Source organism: Lathyrus oleraceus, chromosome 4 (assembly GCF_024323335.1).
Source record: "Lathyrus oleraceus cultivar Zhongwan6 chromosome 4, CAAS_Psat_ZW6_1.0, whole genome shotgun sequence".
NCBI lineage: Eukaryota > Viridiplantae > Streptophyta > Magnoliopsida > Fabales > Fabaceae > Lathyrus > Lathyrus oleraceus.
In genome coordinates this window covers 472,887,908-472,898,850 of record NC_066582.1, presented here as the reverse complement: position 1 = coordinate 472,898,850, position 10,943 = coordinate 472,887,908, and positions in this window count along the sequence as shown.

Below are 10,943 nucleotides of genomic sequence, written 5' to 3'. Positions count from 1 at the left end.
AAAGTAATTCCAACAAAGTTTAAATTTAAATCAAAGGAAGTTGTTCAAACAATAAGGTTAAATATGAAGCTTTAGTAGCATGCCTTAAGATTCTGTTAGACTTTGGGGAAAAAACAATCAAAATTAAAAGCGACTCGGAATTGGTTGTGAAACAATTGACAAAAGAATATAAGTATATAAAAGGGAATTTGTTAATGTACTATTTCACAAACAACTCACTTTTAAAGAGAGTTGATTCAGTTGACATCAAACATGTCCCTCAAGTGGAGAATCAAGAAGCTAATGACTTAGCCCAAATTGCTTCAGGATATAAAGTCTCCAAAAAGAAATTAGAAGAACAAATTGAAGTTAAAGAAAAGTTGATTTCGCCCAGTATTCTCCCCTCCAAATCGTCAAAGTCAAAACTGGTGGGGGTTGAAGGGTTGGAAGACTTGAAAAATCTTGAAAGCTTTAAATTTTTTGTCATTGACAATTTGTCGAACAATGATTGGCAAAAAACAATTATAGATTTCTTTGAAAACCCAATAGGGACAACAGATCTAAAGATCAAATATAAGGCATTAAGCTATGCTATTATTGGAAATGAATTCTTTAAAAAGACTCAAGAAGTAATCCTTTTGAAATGTCTTAGTAACATTGAAGCCTATTTGGCAATTTTCAATGTCCATAGTGGATCTTGTGGCGCCAATCAAGCAGGCCATAAAACTAAGTGGCTTTTGTTTCGACAAGGTATATATTGGCCAACTATGTCGAAAGACTGCATAGAATTTGCCAAATGTTGTCAAGAATGCCAAAACCATGCAGGGATCTAACATGTCCTTGCTAGTGAGTTACACTAAATCATTAAGCATTGGCCATTCATAGGTTGGACATTAAATTTAATTGGTAAAATTTGACCTACATCATCTAAGAGTCACAAGTACATCTTAGTAGGTATAAATTATTTTACCAAATGGGTCGAAGTAGTGCCTTTAACGAATGTTGATCAAGATGTTGTGATCAGTTTTATTCAGAGTCACATCATTTATAGGTTTGGAATTCTAGAGACTATAACCACATACCAGTGTTCAGTGTTCACTGGTCAAAATATGGTCGAGTTCGCTTCAGAATCAGGAATTAAACTGCTAACTTCTACCCCCGATTACACCTAAAGAAAATAGGCAAGTCGAAGTTGCTAATAAGATCTTACTTAGAATAATTAAGAAACATGTGGGTCAAAATCCAAAGAATTGGCATAAGAATTTAGACCAAACACTTTGGGCATGTCGAACATCTTCCAAGGAAGCAACTAACACTACACCTTTTCGACTAACATTTGACCATGATGCAGTCTTGACTGCTGAGATATACTTGCAATCAGTGAGATTCCAAAGGCAAGCTGAGATTCCATTCGATTATTATTGGAATATGATGATGGATGAGTTGGTCAACTTAGATGAGGAGAGGTTAGCTGCCCTAGACGTTCTTATACGACCAAAAGAACGAATAGCTAATGCCTACAAAAGAAAGTTAAGTCGAAGGCATTCACAATTGGAGATTTTGTTTGGAAAATTGTTCTCCCAATGGATCAAAAGGATAAAACCTTAGGAAAATGGTCACCAAACTAGGAAGGGCCATTTTGAACCACAAAAATATTTTCAAATAATGTCTATGAAATTGAAGAGTTGGGTTATGATAACAGAAGTCTAAAGATAAATGGAAAATATCTGAAAAGAGACAAGCCTATGCTATAAGAAGTGCAAATAATAGAAGAAAATGCATGTAAAGGTGTAAAGATAATACAACGTTATTATAAATTCCAAACCGACAATGTCATTACATACAAACCAAAACAGTTAAGAAGCCAAATTGACAGTTACATTTAGAAAGGAAACTCGGTTTTGAGTTTTTCAAAACACGCCTTAAAGAACTTGACTCTTGCATCATGTTTGGACTCTTCAGTCTTTAACAGTTCAATCTCGTTGTCTAAATGAGTAGCGACTTCAACATGTTGGAGACCAATGTTAGAATCTTTAACAATGCTTTATTTGGAGCAACTTGATGTAGATTTCTCCAGGCCAACTTTCTTTCATCTTAAATCTTCAATTTGCTTGAGCCTTCATCGCACCAACCTGTTGATTAGATAAGGTGCTTAAGGTCCATTCTTTCGACATAAGTTCATTCTTTTGTTGAAGTTGGATGACAGAAGCCTCTCGTAGCCGCACACTCTTGCAATCTTGTTCGAGAAAAGGGACAAAATACAACACAAACTGAAGGAGTGGGTCAGGAAAAACATGGTCACCAAACTGGGTTACTAGCTATCTAACTTCTGACTTGACAGAAGGATCGTCTCCCACAACTTTGAAGAAGTCCACATCAAAAACCTTTGCTTTCAACTGCCCAACTAGTGCAGTGACAATGCCAACATCAATCTCGCCACCAGACATGTATGAAGAGCTTAAAGTTCTCCCAGTAGAACTGGACCCCCGACTCTTTACCATCCTCCTCAAAGCCTCTGCAGGGTTCCTGGATTCGATTGTCATAATCTCTTCTTGAATAAGAGAGGTGTTGGAGTAAAGGTCGTGAACCAAAGGGTGAACAACCACATAAGTAGCTTGGGAAGGATCTCCAATGCTTGTTGATGGTTTTGCTTGCATAACCTGTGTTGGTGTCGCATCAGCAGTGCCAACCCCATTGGATATTTGGTCCAGGTCTTGTTGTGTTTAATAGGTAGGCTCTGGCTCTTTTGAAGTGTCGATGAAGCTATTTGACTCCTCAAAATCTTGATATCTTTGATGGGTAAAACTCCTAGAGTCACTTCGACCAAAATTGGATCGTTCTTTCCCTTCAAATGTGTCGTTGACTAGACTCACATATTTGTATGGCTGGAATGACAAAGAGCTAGTATTTTTTGGTGTCTACCAATTTGTGAAGGAAGGGCGAGTCGAAAAAGTGTTGGTGTCTTGGTCCATAGATTATTGGACACTGGGGGAAACTTGGGTTGGTGCAGATATGGTGGAAATTGGATTTTCCTGCAAAACAAGAAATGATTATTGACTCGAGACTTCAGTCAAAGAAAGTATTAGACAATGCAATGTCATTATTACCTTGAATATGAGGATTGTATCACTCAGACCATCATCAGGAGAAATGGGCTTTGCCCGCCCTGTCTTTCTCTCCCTGAGAAGGGTAGTTGGAATGCTCTTTTCACCCTCTTCACTGGCGATACTGGAAGTTCTTCTTCTTTGTTTTTGTCGAAGGGACATAAATTGAGGCCTTCATCATATTCTTCTTTTTAGATTGATGGGATTCAGGAGCGCCAACAAAAGACTTTTTCTTCTTAGCTCAACTAAAGCATGTGTCTGCATCTGTGCCTTCCAAAGCTTATTGAGGTTTAGCAAGAGCAAGGTGAGGAATAACCATCAACGTTGTCATCAGAAGGCTCGACCTCTTTGGGTATGTCATTCTTAGCTTTCTTCTTTGGAAAAGTAGTGGAAGTACTACTTTCCCTTTTTCGACTATGGAAAATGATCAAAGTAAATAGGGGTAAACTAAACTTGGTTAAAAGAATATATATATATATATATATATATATATATATATATATATATATATATATATTATATATATATATATATATATATATATATATATATATATATATATATATATATATATATATATATATATATATATATATATATATATATATATATATATATAAGACATGCATGTTTGGGCTCTTGTATAGGATCAGATTTGGCAATCTCCTTAGGTGCTTCTATTTGTTTTTTCGGTTCCTGAGCATTAAGACGTGCAACTACAAACATTCAACATAAGTAAAAGGCATAATGGAAAATTAGAATTTCCTAAAGAATCTTGTACATCACTTGCTAATATAGGCAACAAGACTCAACCATTTTCAATGTCGACATGAAGGTGGCCCTTATAATTATCCCCATGATATTTACTCGAGACTACTCTATGATGGGGTTTTTTCAACACGTTATTTAAAGCTGAAAAAGACCCACAAAGGAGCCAGACTGGAAATGGCGGGTGAAAGGCCAAGACAAGTTCACAAATCGGCAATGGTGGGAATTTAGAAAAGTAAAACTTTAAAGCAAAACTATACCTATCAGTCACATAAGGTGTAATTTTTAAAGTCAAAAGTTTCTTAGTGATTTTTTTTAATGTAAGAGTTGCATCATAGATAGTTCGACGAATATCACAAGGATTATATAAGGCCTTAAAGTAACGTTGGAAAGCTTGCATTTATTTGATATGTGTACCCATTCTTTTCTTCATCCGAGTCTGCACAATTGAAAAAGCATATGTCAGAAGCTGTAGAACAATCGCAAACGCCACATAATGAGCACGGTGATATTTCGACCACCATTCTTTGAATTATGGTGTGAAGAGATAATTGACTTGAAATTTAAAAGGAGTCATAGTGGTGGTGTTTATTCTCATAAAATTCAATTGTACTTGGTATTCATCATTTGTGTAAAGGGTGGTGGTTGTGATGATTTTTGTCTTGTGGAGAAAGAATGACTTAGGCCGGAATTGATAGAAGCCAAATTGTCGGATTACCAGGTTAGGCTTATAACTAACAAGGCTCAAACTTTTTCTTCCCACCAGAAATCCTGGTAGACAAGACACTGAGTCGAAGAAACACTAACCAGATGTTAAAGGCATCAGCCCGGTGATCAAGAAAAGGAGGAGGAAACTCTTTCTTAAACCAGTCGGGACCATGAAATCGACTGACAAATGGAGCCATAGATGGTTCAAAAACACCACATTCTATGAACATAAGGACATACTTCTTGAAAGCATATGTTATTGATAGAACCACTTCTTTCGGTGTCAACAGAGCAAGCCTCGTGGCTTCAACTCGCCTTCTTTCGACTTGTTGCACCAATGAAGATGGGATGTTGAATTTCAGGAAGGATTCAAAAGTGGCATTAATCCATAGTTTTAGAAGCCACATAAGGCCATTGATATGGAACTTGTATTCCAGGTCGTCAATATGCTTAAAATTAGAAGCAACAAGCACAAGAGCCTGATCGGTCACCATTTCCATTGAATTCCCACCTTTAATCCGGCATATTTTCATCACTCTGGTAAGATTTGTGATTGTTTTTAGTTGTTTTAAAGTCATTTAACATGTTTTGTTAGTTTATTATTGCATTGCATTTTATTACATGTTTGTGTCAAAAAGTCTCTTTTATGCTTCGATTTGGTAGTGCTAGTGTTGCAGGTTGTTGCATAGGTTCAAAAGGACTAATAGCTGAGTGTTGGATGCTCCGGAAGGCCAAAAAATGAAGATGCAACAGGTCAACACGGGCTCCCGTGTTCATCAACACGGTCCATGTTGTTTGCCAGGAAAAGAGCACTCAAAGAGGTAAAACAGAGGGTTAACACGGGCAACCATGTGAATCCACACGGCCCGTGTTGATGCCTCTGTAGCTTGCTATAAAAATACAACTTTTGAAGATCAACACGGGCACCCGTGTGAATCCACACGGCCCGTGTTGATGGGCGCGGCTGAGAAATTCTACTTCATGTTTTGTGGATCTGCCCTGTTCATTAAGGGTATTTTGGACTTTTTGCTGGGAGAAAAACCATCTGAGGCTATTAGAAGACTTGGGAGAGAAAAAGAAAGGCACTTTTTGACGTACGAAAAGAAAACATTGCACTGGAGAAGATAGCTACTACGAAGGATTTGAAGACGGCGAGATTCAAGGGCATCAACCATTGAAGATCAAAATCTCCTAATTCTTTGTAATGTTTAATTTCCACATTGTGATTTCTTTGAATACTATGAGAGGCTAAACCCCCCAATGCTAGGGGGGTGGTCCTGACTTGATCTGATGTTGTGAATTTTAACCATGGATTTCCTTATTACTATGTTACGTATTTCAATTCAATTGTGTGATGTTATTATGCTTTTGTATCGGAAAAATACAATTAGATCTATGACTATCAATAACAGGATTGTGATTGTTAGGGTTTTCACACAATTGGGTTTATAATTGCATCACCTAGGACTAGGAACTTTTGTAAATCACCTTAAACCTTGATATTGTTTATGATTAAAACCAATGATTAGTTGAATGGACATTTGAGTAAGAATTGGTAGTTTAATAGCTTCTTCTTTAAGGACTTAAGGAAGAACATTATGAGGTTAGGTAATTGAATGCTTCATGTGTATTGAGGAAATCTTGACTTGAAATCATATCTGGTTAAATCAACCACTCACCCTAGCATGTTTTATATTAATAAATTATTCTCTACTATCTTTTTGTGTTTATCGTTATAAATTCTCAAAAACCAACCAACCCATTGTGTTTTTGTTCAAATAGAATCATAAGTAAAATAAGTATTTCCTACGCAATCCTTAAGATCGATACTTGGGAATAAAACTCCTTATTACTACATCGGTAAAAATAGTACACTTGCTATTTTTCCGATCAGAGCCCCACAAAGAGAATCCATGATTAGCTTGCTAGGTTGTTCTTATTTCTTTATAGAATTATATGCCATTAGGATTTCCATTGGTACATATTTATTGCATAGGTGTAGGTTTTGTTAGAATCTATACTTTGATTTTGTCTTATTACCATTAAACTTGAAAATCGTAGTTGTAGAATTTTATCATTATTGGTAATTGAACGATAACACTAGTTTAATTGGTTTACTTTTATCTATTTGGGGCGATCATAAACCAAACATGAAGATCATATTTTCCCTAGTGATATATGGGAATGGATAGATAGAAAAAAATAAAAGAAAGAGTCTGTATTAAAAAAATCGCATCCAAAGTAGTAAACTAAGTTATTACAGAATCCTCTAGAAAGGGACATACTAAAAAAAGGGTTAAATGTGAATGATCCGTTAAAGGACCTATTCGTCGTCCATCAGCTGACCATCCTGAACCACCTTGAACAGGTCCATCCAACTTAAATCTAGGTCCAGTTAGAAAAAAGCCATCCGTTCATTCGCCCTTTCAAAATACTGATAAGAGGGCAACCACAACTTCTTCCTTGAGGGATGATGCCTCCTCTTCCAGATCTTTTAGGGAATTAAGGGTTTCCTTGAACGATCCCTCTAAATGCTTCACATTCTATAAGAGAGCAAGATCCTTTGAAACCACATCCACGACGCGGCCCCTCAAATTATCATATTCATTCTCTTTGAATATCAATGTCTTATGACGCTCTTGAATGTCTCCTATAATAAAGTCCATCTCGGATTGCAACTCACTGATCGTCTGAATATTTTTTCCCATTGGACTCTATCCACCAGATGAAATCTCAACATTTGAACCTCTAAGAGGTTTGTTAAATAGGAGAGAGACTTATCGTGAAATGACTGTTAGTCACCAAGAAAATTCTCAGGGAAATAGAGGCAGCGTTCAAAGAACTTTACTGCATTAAAATAGGGGTCACTCTAAAATGAGGGTCGAGGAACTCTAGTCATGGAAACATGCCCTCCACCTGTCTTTCCTCCTTCATTAGCTATCTGTTTCCCCCATGAAGGTCATATAGGACCCTTCTTAAGCCTTTGACTATTGGGAGGGCGATCCCCACCCTCACGATATGTCTCACCTCGCCGCTTCTCTCTAACCAATTTTAAATCCCTAGGGAAGGGAGGGGGTAAGTATTCCAATCTTTGTTTGGCTTAAATCCGAACCATGCACTCTCTCATATCTCCGAGCGAGATTCTATCCACATGCCTCGCAAAGAAAAAATTCCATTAAAACGTATAAACAATAAAGGTGGGATTGAGTCAGAAGATCCATTTCATACATTCAATCTTACCCAGGTACTTATCTACCCCGTTATCGTCTTCTCGACCGTAGGTAATTAGAGTATGGAGCTCATGACCTGAAAGCAACTTAAAGTCTGGATGACCTCTCGTTCAAGAGGATAATGGGAATTGAAGTCCATCCCTTTTATGATGTGAGGGTCCGTTATCCATGATAGATGAAAGCGAAGATCATCTATCACCCTTATTCGTTGACTGGATACTATGATAACACTCTTGAGTGCTCTGTTGGTCTTCTTAAATCGTCCCGACTAACCCACCAAGCAGTGAGTGCTTGAAGACAAGATATCGAGTGGAAATGACTGCCCCATCGCATTGATGGTGTGTCGGATCAGGATGATGTTGTAGGCGATATGGGGTCTACTATGAGGTATATGAATTCAATCTCTTTGACGTATGCTCCCTCGTCACAAGTTGTCTCTAAGTTATATGGCCCCTAACTTGTACATATTCACCTGACAATCCTATTAATAAACCCCGTAATATTTTGATGTGTTAGAATAAAGCTGAACTTTCTGGAAAGCATCCCAGAATAGGACGTCAGTAGAACTCTTAGGATCTATCATGACTCACTTGATGTCTCAGTTTCCATGTTGCACAGTGATGACCATGAGGTCGTTATCGTGAGAGAGAACTATGAGGCCATCACTACTAGTATAGGTGACGTCGATTTTCGATTCTCCTTGCTCCTCTCTAAGGAACCCTGGGGATATAACATTCGTGGTCAACACCTTTCTGGCATATTTCCTTCGGGAAAAGTTGGAACTTCTTTCTCCAACGAAGCCCTCTACTATGGTGCTAACCCTAGAATATGGAGTTTTGTAGGCCATCTTTGGGGGAAGATGGAAAATATGATAATGAAAGAGGTGTAACCCATGTTAGTTTTATCAAGGCCCCACGATGGACGCCACCATACTTGTAAAAAAGTAATGGTTTGTGTGTTATCCCTATGCAGATATGGGATACTCAAAGACCTTAGTAATTGATGGTGGTTAGGGCTTGCTCACAGTGGTGAGAGACCCTATTTGGTGATATTTACGGTGGTAAGAGATGGCCAACTGTAAGACCCCAATTTTGTCCCTAAGATCCATCATGGCTTCATATCATAACATTGCATAGCCTCAAGGATCATTAGACACCTTGCTTCCTTCCCTGTGGGGGGATATCTTTTTGAGAGTGATTCTTGATCACCAAGCATTGCTTTCATTTTGTATATCATTGTTTTTCTTTTAATCAATAACCAAAAGTACAAAAATATGTCATTAACCCTTGTTACTTGCAGTTGAAGCAATTGCAGGTCAAGCACATCAAAGGCATCCACTGAGCAATAGATGGTGGTTATTCTTGAGATATGGATCATGAGATCATTTACAAGAGTTCATATGAATTATGATGTCATTTTGAAGCAAAATCCCAAGTGGTAGAGGCTTAAATTTCATTAGGACATTTTCAGGTCATCTGAAGACCCAGAAAGTCAACTGCAAAGTCAACTGTGGATTTGGAGGTGGGAAGTGATTAGAAATACTTCATTCATGTTCAAACAAGTCTCATTTGACATTTCAAACACTCACATTGAAGAATTTGAGGTCCAGTCAAAAGTTTCCATAAATGGAAAGTGACCTATAATTACAAGTTTCCAAAAATGGAAGGGTTTTAGACCAACTTCAACTTAATTTTACATCACCAAAAAAGCTTCAAATGAAATTTTGTTGAACATGAAAGTTGTAGATCTTTCTCTCCCATTTCCAAAATGTCCAAGATCATGAGCATCTGATGTGTGGTTGAGGAGATATGGTCAGATCATTGCCAAGGGTGCATGGAACTTCAAATGGACATAACTTTTGATTCATAACTCCAAATTTGGTGCCTCTTTTTCTAAAATACTTCTCATGACATGAACTTTTCAAAACATTCATCGCATTGCATGAATTTTCATCATATGATCATTTGTGCTTTCATGCCAATTTTGGAGGGAAACTTGAAAATTTAAAAATGGTGCATCATGGGAACTTTCCACCATTGCCAATGTGTTTAAAAAATGATTTTGAGTGAAAATGATCAGCCTCTTGGTACTGTTCACGAGTATTCTGGAGTTGATTTGGAGTATTCAAGGCCTTGGATCATGCATTTCAAGAATTTGCTCTTCAAGAGGTTCAGTTTTCAACTCTCATAATTCTTCAATTCATTAACATGTTAGTGTAAATCTCATGTTGCTGATGATTCTGGTGAAAATTTCGTGTGAAATAGACAATTATTGAGAGAGATATGCGTGATGGAAGTTTTGAGTGCTAACTTGATTTTGCTTCGTTTTGCATGATTGATGATGAATTAGCATGAAATAATAATTGATCTATAACCTACATGTCATGAGGATTAAAATGATATGCTAATTTTAGAATTCTGCAAAAAAAATTGATGCATTGCTACTGTTCATCACCGTCTTCGCGAGGAAGACGGTGTTTTCCACCGTGAGCGGCTGTTTCAACCGCTAGCGTCCACCTAGCGTCCGCGTCTGGTTCTTGATGACGTGCCTAGGGTTTTGTCTTATCCACTGGTCCACGTGTGCGCCATGCCAGCACTTCCATTGGCTGTAATCTTCTTGACTTCGCCACACATTCCATTGACCGTCACTCAGCTAGCCAGCGCATTAGTGATGTTGTGCGTTTCACATGTCCCTCAGTTCGATTCCTGGTGGTGTGAAGTTTGTTTAGCGCGCTCCATTTAAATGTGAACCAAGTTCGATTCCTGGCGCCAGCAACCTTTCAAATTAATGCATCAATATGCCTTTTCCCTCCAAATTTTGTACATGTGTTCATTTTCATTTCAAATATTTTTGCCAACTTTAAAAATGCATAATAAATTGAAAAATGCTCCAAATAATCCCTGGTTTTTTGATACTTGTTCATTAAGATGTCCTCTATTTGATGATGTTAAATTCTGAAGTTGTGCATGGCTGGATTTTGAATTGTGTTAGAATATGTGAACATGTGTACATTTGTGACCTTGCTCCATTCATCTTATCATGAAATGCTTGATATTGATCCAAATGCATTGAAATTTTGCATGATTATTCTTAACATGTTGATGGATGTATGAGGATTGTTTTGGTATTTTTCTCATTTGCCATTTCTGTTTTA